Source organism: Herpailurus yagouaroundi, unplaced genomic scaffold (assembly GCF_014898765.1).
Source record: "Herpailurus yagouaroundi ecotype Mexico unplaced genomic scaffold, PumYag 139, whole genome shotgun sequence".
Taxonomy (NCBI): Eukaryota; Metazoa; Chordata; class Mammalia; order Carnivora; family Felidae; genus Herpailurus; species Herpailurus yagouaroundi.
Window position 1 is genome coordinate 36,894,450 of NW_024412394.1, and position 12,545 is coordinate 36,906,994.

Sequence of the window (12,545 nt, forward strand, 5' to 3'; positions counted from 1 at the left end):
GACGTGCGCGCGCTGGGGCCGGGGACTCGGCGGGGCGCCGGCCGGCGGGCGGAGACGGACCCGGGATCTGTCCGAGCAGGAAGCGAGCCGGAGCCCGGTCGCCGCCGCCGCCCTGTCGCCGCCACCGCGACTCTGAGCTCGTTCACGTCGTCGGCCTTTTCACTCAACTTCATCACCTCCCACCCCGCCCTTCACCTCACCGGCCACAGGTAGCCTCGCCGCCGCGCACCTGCCTTCGCGTCCGCACCGGTGAGTGACCCTGAGCCCCTGCTTCGGGGCGTCAGCGTCAGGGCCTCGCTTCCCCTGGCGGGCCCTGCTTCGGGGCCTCCTCGGGCAGCCCGGGGAACGACGGCTGGTTTCACCTCCCGAGGACGCTTGTGGGTGAAGCAGGTGATGGGTGGGCCCGGGCGGCGGCGGTGGCGGCGACTCACAGTAGTGCCAGGGCTGGTTCTCATTTCCACAGGACAATGAGAGTCTCCTTTCATGGGTTTATCGTCACCAAGATACCTTTGTGTATCTTCTCTAGCTCCCAGGTAGAAGCAGGGCACTCAGGTGTCCCATTCTGACTTGGACACTCCGTGATAATTTTCTTTTAAGTCAACAAGCTTAAAATCCAGTGTAGGAATGGAGCCGTTTGTTCCGAGATACGAGGATCAGGTGCCAGCCAATATTAAATTAATAGTTTAACCAGGTAGGAGACCAGGTTGGGACTGTCTAAAGCTGTGGTTTTAGTTTTTAAGTTGTCCAGTATTTTGAGTATGTTAATTTATATGCGTACTACTGAGCAAGAGTTTTTTTATATTTGTTAATGTTCAAAAGCCCCTTAAAACCATTAAAATGCTCAAAATCTGGGATTTTAAGTAGGAAATAATTTGGTAGGGTTGTTACTAGAACACCCATGTCAGAAATACTGTTTCTATACAATTTAAGAAAACAAGTGACACTTTTTCTGGTATAAAGTTGCGGTGGAGGAATGCTTGTATCCTAATCTACAGATATTAGTGAACAACTAGGAACACTATTTCAACTTCACAGATTGCTGTACATGCTAAATAAAAATTTCATTTGGTGTTACGCTCTGGTGGTGTAGATCCAATGTATCTAAATATAGTCAGGGTTTGAGAGTTTTAAAAATTCTTAAGATTCAGTTGACACTGTTCACACCGTCAAATGTGAATCTTGAACTTGGGCTGGTAATGGTCACGGTACAAAGGTTGGCAGCAAAACGGCATATCTGTACAAATTAACTAAACTTCATGGGTATCTTGGGCTGTGGTTTTACAATTGGAAATTGTTTAGTGAAAAAATTACATTGGTGTTTTTTATCATTAATTTTAGAAACATTACAAATTGGGCTGTAGCCAGAGCTTGAAACAATGCAACCGTTCAAAATAACTCATTGACTTTTAAATATCCAGCTCGTTTTGAGTATTTTAAGTTGTGCAGAATTAGATGCACAGTGGTAAACAGAAGTCATTTTGGTCTTAAGCAGATTTGCCCATTGTGTTTGTATGTTCTGTGTGACATACTATTTATTGTTCTCCCAGTTTGAGTTACATTTTTGTTTTCCAAAACTAAGTTTTAAAAAGGGAGTAACAGAAATGATGAATGACTTTAAGAAAAGATGATCATGATTAAAAACTCTAAATATATACTGTATAAAACTATAATATACATATATTATTCATTAGTGCCCAGAAATGTGAGCAAGAAAAATGTAATGAACTATAGCAGTATTTAATGTAAATTAATGCAGGGTATTAAAAACAGATCACAAATCATAACCCATGGGGCTCATTTGAAGTGGATTTTTTTCCCCTCTGTTTATGTTTATATGATCGAGTTTTAAAATAACAGTGGGCAGGAAATCTGAGAGTGGCTGAAGGCTCTTTTCTCATCCTGTTGTGACTTTGCCTGGAGACTGTGGTGTATCATGTAGCCCATTGTTTAGATAACTGGCTGTCTCTGGATTCTAAAGTACTGTTCCTTTTTCATAGAGTTTTAAGATTTTTGAGCATGTGAGGTTTGAATAAGTCTAAGTACCGCAAACATAAAAAAAAAATTAACCAATTTTCACCGTTGATCATTGAAGCTTTACTTTGGTATGTAAAATGTCAGTTTTAAAAAGATTTCTAACCTCTGAATATTTCATTTCTGTATATTAAAACATTTTCATCTGAAAAAGATATTACAGCTTTAATAAATCTCATACAGTTTGTGATCCCCTTAATGAGGCACTTTATAATAATTTGTGAACTGGCCGTTTAGTTGTATAAGATAGTCACCCATTTATTAAGCATCTGCCATAATCAGAACACAAACCGAGGGATTTGATTTACAAAATAATTTTCAAGGTTGGTGGTCTTGTCCTCTTACACATGAGGAAATTTAAGCTTAGAGGATTAAATATTTGTGCAAGGTCTTACAGCTTCAGAGGAACAAAGTCTTCATTCACACCTAAGTCTTCTGACCATGAAACCCCTGTCCTTTCCATCGGACCTGGTTGCCTTGATCTCAGTTCATTTGGTAGACCATTCAAATAAACCTGCAGAACTGGTATTGTGTTAAAGAATGTAACTTGAAGAAAGCACACAGGAGTGCGAATGAGATAGGTCATGAATGTGGTTCTGGAACTAATGTTGAATTCTGTTTTGTCATTTTTAAGTTGACAACTTTGAACAGTAATGTGTTGCTTTATCATTTCCTTTTTTTTTTTTTTTTTTAAAAGAGAGAGTATGTGAGTGAGTGGGAGAAGAGGGGCAGAGGGACAGAGAGAGAGAATCTTAAACAGGCCCAGTGTGGAGCCTGACATGCAGCTCGATCCCACGATCGTGGGATTATGACCTGAGCCAAAATCAAGAGTCACTCAACCAGTGGAGCCACCCATGCACCCCACTTTATCATTTCTGATGTAAATTCTAGAATATTATACATACTGTGCACTTTTTATTTTGATGGGTTCATAGGAATTAGAATTAATAACACTGGTTTTCATTGTCTATAAAATGAATAGTATAGTGTTCCTGTTTAGGATAAAACTTTATATTTTCTTCAAATGAGAAAGATCATTGCCCATAAATACAGTAGCTATCTTTCAGATATTAACTGTGTAATCCTGGTGTTGGGGGCTTGTTTTCAAATTATTATTAAATTGTCACCTGTACTATTAGGATGATTTTTTTATGGCCTGTGTTTATTTCAGGAATGTCCTTTAAACTATAACAGATATAAAGGACAAAAATGAGCACGCAAAGTCCATCTTTTGTAGCAAAGTAGGAGTCCTTTCAACAGAAGAATGTAGTTGTATTTGGGTAAATGAGAAAGAAGAAAAATGGTAGGACAGCTGAGTTGAGTGACTGTATTTACAGATATTTCATTATTTGGTTTGAACTATTAGGAATTTTGCATCTCAAGGATACTGATATTCAACAGTAAATACAAAACCATCATCCAAGGGCTTAATATAAATTATTAATGGATGATCTGTAACACATCTCCGTGTGTGTGTGTGTGTGTGTGTAGATAATCAAGAACTAACATTAAATAAGCTTAAATTCGATTTTTGAGGCATTATAGAATATTCAGAGGACCCAGGAAGTTTACCATTTGAAACAGTTATGCTTTTATTTGACAAATTTAGTGGACTATTCATTATTAATATTAAAATATAAGTGTTGGAATATTTTTGCATGTTTGGTTTTCAAAAATAAACTTAAAAAAAAAGTTTCATTCATTTTTGAAAGACAGAGAGAGACAGAGCACAAGCAGGGGTAGGGCGGAGAGAGAGGGGGACACAGAATCTGAAGCAGGCTCCAGGCTCTGAGCTGTGAGCACAGAGCCCGACGCGGGGCTCAAACTCCTGAACCGCAAGATGATGACCTGAGTCAAAGTCGGACGCTCAACCAACTGAGCCACCCAGGCGCCCCTAAACTTTTTTTCTTATTTAGTGTAAGAATGACCTGTTAGTTTGAGAAGTGACCACTAGTCCACCAAAAGTTCTCCCTGTAAATGCTGAAGCATAGAATGTAAAACTGGAAGAAAAAATCTGGCATCTTCAGAAATCTTGCTAGTGTTAAAAAGAAGGAAAGTCCTTTTCAATGCAGAAAACATGACTCCAGTGAAACCACAATATTGAAGTACATTCTTTGGGTGATATTCACATAGGTGAATATTTGTATCTAGGCTGAGTAATGTGCACAAAGGAAGGCGGTGCTTTTGAGAAAACCACAGGCATCTTTTATATAAGTTACGTCACTTGTTATTTTATTTGAAAGTAACCTGCTACTTAACCTTTACAAGGTATGGTATTGCATATAGCAGAATTTTAAAATTTCTCTTATATGTGAATGAATATCTTTTTTTTTTAATCTTTATTTATTTTTGAGAGAGAGAGATGGAGTGTGAGTGGGGGAGGAACACAGAGAGAGGGAGACACAGAATCCAAAGCAGGCTCCAGGCTCTGAACTGTCAGCACAGAGCCCAATGCGGGACCTGAACTTACAAACCCGTGAGTTCATGACCTAAGCCGAAGTCAGATGTCTAACCAACTGAGCCACCCAGGCACCCCTGGATGAACATCTTTTTCAACAAATATTTACTGAGGGCCTAGTATATTTGAAACCTGGCTAGGCAGAAACTGGTTCTTCTGCGTACTGGCAGATCTTTGGGTCTAGCAAATACAAAGAGTGGCAGAGACATAAAAAGAAAGATAAATAGAAACATCCATTTAAAATCTGTTGAAGTTTATATCAAATTTAACAACTTACATTTGTATGGCACTTTATTGTTTTGGAAATCATTTTATGTACATTTGGTCCTTAAAACTACTTGTTGAAGTAGATATGATAAACTTACTCCTACTCTGCAGATGAGAAAGTGGGGACAAAAAAATTAAGCACTTGTTGAAGGATACATAGGTGGCTGCCTAGAAGAATAGCTGAGAATGGAACTTCTGTCTGTGTATTCCCATAGTAGATCACAGTTCTCTTATCTCTTAGGTGTTAGTTGGTGTCAACCTCTGACTTCATTTTGTGGCTTCAGTTTGAATGGTTCCAGAAATTCTGAAAAGTCAGCATCACTAAAGTGATAATTGTTAAATGGTTACTAGATTTGTTTTTTTTTTTCTTCATATAAAGCAGGAGATGAACATGATGCATTATTATGGAACTACTTTAACATTTTTAGTAGATTAATGGAGCTGAGGTTAGTATATGTGCTGCCGAAGCAAGCACATGGAGCTGAGGTTAGTAATTAACTTTTCTAGTTGGAGAGTTTTTAAAGGACACACATCTGTTTTAAGAAAGAAAGGAGAGTTCTATGGTAAGGCCGGCTTCAGATGCAGCAGCAGCTTGGGTGGCTTTGGTGAGGAAGTGTGAGAGTTCCAACTTTCTTCCGGGCCTGAGAGATTTTTCGTGGGGAGGGTCACAGTGTCAGAGAAAAAGCAGCTTGTAGGCTTGGGTCTCTTGGAGGAGGATGAGGAGTTCAAGGAGTTCCCTGCGGAAGAGTGGGCTGATTTAGGTGAAGACGAAGATCCAGATGCACATGTCTCGGAGGATAATTGGGATGATGACAGTGTAGAAGATGACTTCTCCAATCAGTTACAACCTGAACTAGACAAACATGGTTATAAGATGGAGACCTTGTATCATCCAGAAGTGTTGAAGCAACCTAAACTTGAACTGTCTACTAATTCTAGGACACAGAACCCAGGATGGAACACTTACAAAAATATGTTTATTTCATTACCTGCTTGGATTTTTGTGTGTGTTTGTATCACATCTTAAAAAAAAAAGGAGAAAAATATTCTGGGGGAATTTTGAAAATAACTTTTATTACTTGCCATATTGATACTGGTTTGATAATTATGCTTGTTTTTTGTAAAGATTCACTAATGAGCTAAGGTGTGTCTGCATTGGTACCTTTATGCCTTCGTTCACTTAACAGATATTTGAGTGTCTGCAATGAGCCAGGCACTGTTCTAAGTGTTGGTGATACAATGATAAATTAACACCAAGTCCCTGTGCTGAGTGACATTTTATCGTTGTTTTGAATTAAGTTAATTATAGACTCTTCATACTAGTGTGTAATCAACGGGCCTGACCCTAAAGTTGGGAAATAGTTGTCAAGTAGTACAATCTGATGGCTACTCAAAGACTCATTTACTCTGAAATATTTTATGCCTGGCATTGTAACACTGAGTTATAACACTGTTACCCGTCTACTCCTGATAAGTAAGCATATGTTCCATTTTTTATCTCAGTCTCAGGAAACAAAGCTGGGAGAAAATAAATGGGACCTACGATTGATATGTTGGACTAGCAGCTATTGTTTATTGAGTTGTTGCTGTTGCTATGTGTTAGAGAGATACTATGTCAAGCAAGTACTTTATGTACATTGTCTCAGCTAATCACTGTGTTACTTTAGTGCACTTGGTATTATGACCCATAATTTATAGACTGGGAAACTGAGGCACAGAGATGTTAAATTTACTCAGGTTCACAGTCAGTACTTGGTGGAAATGGAGTTTGGAGATACTTAGCATGCAGTAGGTAAGAGTAGAAAGAGTGCTGATATATACACAGATTTGTGATGTTCTACCACAGTGTGATAGCATACCATGTAAGTGGAAGGCCTCGGTGAGTGAGGAGGGATGGGGAGTCAGGAGAGCTTGTTGTGGGGAGGGAGTGGACAGGGAGGATTATTGCTTGTCTAACTGCTTGGCCCTTAGGCTTAATCCTTTTTGTGACAGTCCTGAGGCTCCAGAGTTGCATTTAGGTAGAAGTACTAGCTTGTCCAACGTATAGGTAAGAGGGACTGGCAGACCAGAGGTGATCCTGGTTTTACCGGTCATTGCTTTGGCCAGATTACTTAGTTTCTCTGGGTTTCAGTTTTCTTATCTGTAAAATGGGGGCAATATTACCTACCTGGTGTGGTTCTTGTGAGAACCAAATTAGATAATAATACATGTGAAACATATCTCACAGTTGTATATAATTAGTGTGCATTATTATTGTGACTGTGCTTTAAAAATTTTTTTGTTTGGCAATTTTTTTTTAACGTTTATTCATTTTTGAGAGACAGAGAGTGAGCAGGGGTGGGGTAGAGAGAGACGGAGACACAGCATCTGAAGCAGGCTCCAGGCTCCAGGCTGTCAGCACAGAGCCCGACGCGGGGCTCGAACCCATGAACTGCAAGATCATCACCTGAGCCCAAGTCAGATGCTTAACTGACTGAACCACCCAGGTGCCCCTGTTTGACAATATTTAATGTGAAATATTCAGTCAAAGAGAAAAAAATGTATTGGAGATTTGGGTGGAATCTTGAAGTTGGCCAGTTTTAAGAAGTTCTGAAATTTAGGTGTGCATCAGAATTACCTGGGAACTGGTAGAAACACTTGTCAGGAAGGTGTGGGTGGAACCTGGGCTTAGCATTCTGACATATTTCTTCGTTGAATTTACTTGTACACCAAAATTTGAGAACCACTGGTTTAAAACTTTTCTTCATCTTGTGCTTAGGGAGGGCTTTAACAATAACAACAAAAAAATTGTTTGGATTAACCAGACAGTGTATGGTATGAGGAAGTGAAATATCAGTTACCAGAATCCCTTCATCGATTTTTTTTTTTTTCCCTGTTAAGCTTATTTGCGGCCTATAGGCATTTATCTTGGGAGGACAGTGCAGTGTTGAATTTCACACCTAAATTTAATTGCAATGAGTTTTTCAGCTTTTACCCAGTTTCATTTGGAAGTGAGCTGATTATATTTAATTTTTAAACAATTATAGAAATAACAATATTACAAATAAGTAGTACTTATTTGTATTAAGACCTTGTTATATCTTAAGACCTTGTTAAACTTTTAAAATTGGATTTCTTTAGATAATGTGCTATTTTGGACTAACCAGACTTGGTATTGTTAACTGCATCAGGCAAGCTCCTAGCAGGAAAGAGATTTTATCCTTGATGGTACAAAAGAACAGATTACCGAGGTTAGAGAACAAACAAGAAGTGGAGGGGGGTTGGTGGGGTGGGGTGGGGGTGCTTGAAAGAAGCACTCAGGGGATACCAATGGTGAGAAGCCCTTAATTCTCCAGAGATTACCAGAGCTGAGAGTTGAGAGCAGGAATTGTGGAGGAGGGCCCCAGGGAACTGTGGCTTTTAAGGCAGGCCTGACTGGCAGGGAGGGAGGGAGGGGAAGTTCCTGACCTCTCCTCCCTCTTTTGGGTCTTGTTCATTGGCTTGCATTGCTTGAACCCAGCTGGGGAGCCTAGGTGGTGATCTCTGTAGGCTCATCCTCCCAGGGCTGGAACAGAGCAAAGGAGGGATTGTGGGTTTGTTGCAGCAAGTGGAGAATAAATAAGGCATTGATTAGAACCTTTGGGAATTTGTAGCATTTCCTTGGTACAATTTAAATAACTTTGAGAGTTGTGATACATCTCAAAAATACTTGAGACTACCTGTCTTATACATGCTTAGAAAATAGTTCATTCACTTTCTCATTTAATTGGACAGTTATTTTAGGAGGGTTTATTTTTTTTTTTTTAAAGTAATATCTATGCCCACCATAAGGCTTGAACTCACTATCCAGAGATCAAGAGTCGCATGCTGTATCGACTGAGCCAGCCAGGCTCCCCTTAGGAACTTTTGATGATCCATATAACCCAATGAGAAACATAACCTAGGTCCATTGGCATAAAATCCTTTTATTAATATATTGTTGTGCTTTAATGAGGTTTCTGAAATTAGGTGGTCTTGGTTTGGTAGAGTAAATGTTTTTCATAGAAAATTACTTAAAACAATTTTTATTTATTTTGGGAAAGTATGCATGAGTGGTGGAGGGGTAGAGAGAGAGGGAGAGAGAGAATCCCAAGCAGTCTCTGTCAGCGCAGGGCTCATGGACTCATGAACTCATGAGATCATGACCTGAGCTAAAATCAAGAGTCAGATGGTTAACTGACTGAGCCACCCACATGCCCCTGAAAAAAATCTTTTAATGACTAAGTTAAAAGAAATTAAAATTTTTTTTTTTTTTTTTGTCAAGAAGAGGGCTTTGCCTTATGGAACTTTTACCTCCTGTTCACCTGAACTCTTGATAGCAAAAAGACCAGAACACATGCATAATGTAGTAACAGTTCAAAGAAGTAAGGCTGTTGTGAAATAATTGCCCTTCCTCCCCAAGTCCTTTTAAAGACACTTTAAATTTCTGTATACATCTGTTGCAGTTTGGGGTTACTCAACTGTCTTTTGTTAATGCTAGTTTTACCTAGTTAACCTGAATTCTGGGTACAAGTTTAAATCCATGTCTTTTATTTTGGACAAATTCCTGAGGATTACTAAAACGGGTTTCTCTTCTTAAAGAGATGGTATGAAGGTCCCTAGTATATGAGCAGTACTGCCCACCAAAAACAATTAGATTATATTTATATTTTCTTTCTACTTTTGAAGGTTTCAGGGAAAAGAAGTACAAGATTTTACTCAGATTAAACAAATCTTGTGAGACATCTGCACATTACTTGAGACTACTTGTTTCAAGTACAGTTAGACTGGGTCTTGTTCACAGCCTCCAGAAAAGGAACAACTAACCGTATAGTCTAGGACTGAGTAAATTAATCAAATAAGAAACACCTGGCTATGAGACTTTAAATAAAGGATACTTCCGGGTGTAATTATATAATTGGGTCTTTTTTTTTTTTTTTTTTTTTTTTTAGAAACAAATATGTTTATAAGCTTGTCTTAAAAGCATATGGTACAAAGAAACAAAACAGGTTTGGAGTAAATCATAGAGTACCTGTGCTTGAAATGGTACATTTAGGTATCTTCTCTGTGAGTGGGCTTTTTTTTTTGTCTTTTTTGAAAAAGAGAAATTTCAGACTTTTTTGGGATCTTCTAAAAACATAGTGTTTATTTTGATTTGGGCTGATAGAATTAGTATCCCAAAGGGGAGAATTGAGGCTGTTGGTTTTTCCATGTTGTGCTCTTTGAATTTCCTTGATTTGAGGATTGAGTTATTCCAGAGAGAACTTTTCTCCAGTTCCTTGTTATTTTTTTTCTAAAATTAGATGAAACAACTGTGTTTTGGTTTGTGGGCATGATTTGCTGTTTGTTATCCTTTTGGTATTTTGAGGAAGAACAAAGTGTATTCATGTGTATGTGTTTTGAGGAGGAATGTATTAGGTCTCTGCTCTTCCTGTCCATCATTATTGGCTTGAAGATGAGAGTAGATGATTTTATGTATCTTTTAATCCTTTTGCTTGAGGTTTCAAACAAAACTATATCTTGTGTTGGCCATCGAGATGATGGAGAAAACAGATGAGTGCTTAGTGTAGAACTAGTCACTGGGTATTCCATGGCAAATTGAGAAGGTGGGGAGGGCAAGGAAGATGGGAATTGCCTGGGTTTGAGCATATGACAGATTTCACTATAGATGTTTTAGAGCCCAGAAAAAAATATGTCAGTCAGAATTTTGCATCTCATAGGTAACATTCTACTGATAAGTTTGCCTTTTTTTTTTTTTTTTTTTTTTTTTTTTTTTTTTATTTAAAAAGACGAGCCAGGGGGGGCCATAAGGGGGGGGGGGGGGGGGGGGGGGGGGGGGAGAGAAAGAGAGAGAAAAAGAGAAAGAGAGAAAGAGAATATCCCAAGCTGACTCCATACTCAGTGTGGAGCTTGATGTGGGCTCCATCCAGCACCCTGGGATGATGACCTGAGCTGATACCAAGAGTTGGCTGTTTAACTGATTGAGCCACCCAGGTGCCCTCCACCTTTACAGTTTTTAAATCCTTTCACTGCCCATTTTGATTACATACTTCATGAATTTGCTTTAAACAAATGTATTCCTGTAAAGCTTTGTGTAAGTTAAATAAAGAATTGAACTGTAATTTCATATTATCCTGGGAAAGTTTCTTATTTATGTAAAGTATTCCATTAGTGATTTCTTTTGTAAGGGGAAGAATCCTTTTTTCAACAAATGATTGTTTTTTAGATTGTACTAATATATATGGGTATTTCACATATTATTGTTGTATAAACATAGGTCTGGCTAAATACACATTTCATATAAATATGCTTAAATTAAATTTGGTCTCATATTGTGTTTGATATTACCAATAAAAAGGGATTGGGTAATAGAGATTTTTCTTAAATAAATGCTGTTTCTTGGATTTGTACTAAAATGTCCTTTGGTAGGCTTATCTACTAAGAATAATATTCTTTTAAGCAGTAGATTGAGGTTCAGTATATAATGTAATAGTAAATTCTTTTTTTTTTTTGTAAATTCTTTGTGTGTCATAAAATTTATTAGGTAAATGATAGTATTCTGCTTTAATGCTAAAATCAGTGTTTTGTGTGGCCTGAAGTAAATGGTCTGAAAATAACAGTTAAATTTAGAGAGATAGTTTTATTAAAAAATTACTGTAGTTGAAAAGCAGACAAACTGTTGTTTGGAAAACATACTTTAATGTAGCTCTGGATAAAATATTTATTTCCTGTACCTAATACCATGCTAATGAGGCCATGAACCCAGATTCATTGTAATCTGTGTTCTGTCCCTAAACACTCAACAGAGACTACTCTGTAACCTAGTAATTAATAGATCCAGTGGCCTCATTTTGGTCATTATTCTTTTCCAGCTTCTTCAGCTATTGACCAACTAATCCTCCTTGAATTTTTTTCTCTTAGCTTCTGTGGTCATGCCCTCTGTGAAGACTCTGACTTTTCCTATTTTGTTTTTACTGCTTAATTTTCTCTGCCTGTGCCTTTACTGTTTGTGTCCAATAAACTCCCAAATGGGAGTCCCATATTAAACTCTACTCACTCTGTTCTTTTTTTTTAATTATTATTTTTTATAATCTTTATTTTTGAGAGAGAGAGAGACAGAGTGTGAGCGAGTGGGGGAGGAACAGAGAGAGAGGGAGACACAGAACCCAAAGCAGGCTCCAGGCTCTGAGCTGTCAGCACAGAGCCCGATGCGGGGCCCAGACCCACGAACCGTGAGATCACGACCTGAACTGAAGTCGGACGCTCAACTGACTGTGCCACACAGACACCCCTGTTCTTATTTTTGATAATTATATTAATCCCGTGGTCTCAATTCTTATTTTTAGGGCAAATTTTCCCCGAATCTCTTTCTGTATCATTTTGACTAGCATTTCTGAACTGATGCTATACAAGACACCTCAAATTTTCATAATTCCCATCAAATCCACCTCCCCTGAGAAACTTGGATCTTCTGTTTCCCTTATGACAGTCCTATTACCTTGTTATTCCAGTTTAGGTCTTTAAAAAAATTTTTTTTAAATGTTAATGTTTGAGGGAGAGAGACAGACAGACAGAGCACGAGCCAGGGGAGGGGCAGAGTGAGAGGGAGACAACAGAAACCGAAGCAGACTCCAGACTCTGAGCTGTGAGTCTCAGGCACAGAGCCTGATGCAGGGTTCTAACTCACAAACCATGAGATCATGATCACTTACCCGGACTTAACCAACTGAGCACCCAGGCACCCCTGAAGTTCAGCACTTTAACTCACCCTTTCCCTCTTATCATAGTTGTT

General features: G+C 38.6%; 1 protein-coding gene across 9 annotated transcripts in view; it reads left to right on the plus strand.

Moving 5' to 3' along the window:
- Nucleotides 1-14: 14 nt before the first annotated feature.
- The window catches only part of MYO6 (myosin VI), a 145,867-nt gene continuing 133,336 nt past the window's right edge, over nt 15-12,545 (plus strand). For all 9 annotated transcript variants that reach the window (XR_005789837.1, XM_040473984.1, XM_040473988.1 and 6 more), the window contains exon 1: nt 15-249. The gene's annotated coding sequence lies outside the window, so the exon portion shown is untranslated. The remainder of the gene's footprint in view (nt 250-12,545) is intronic.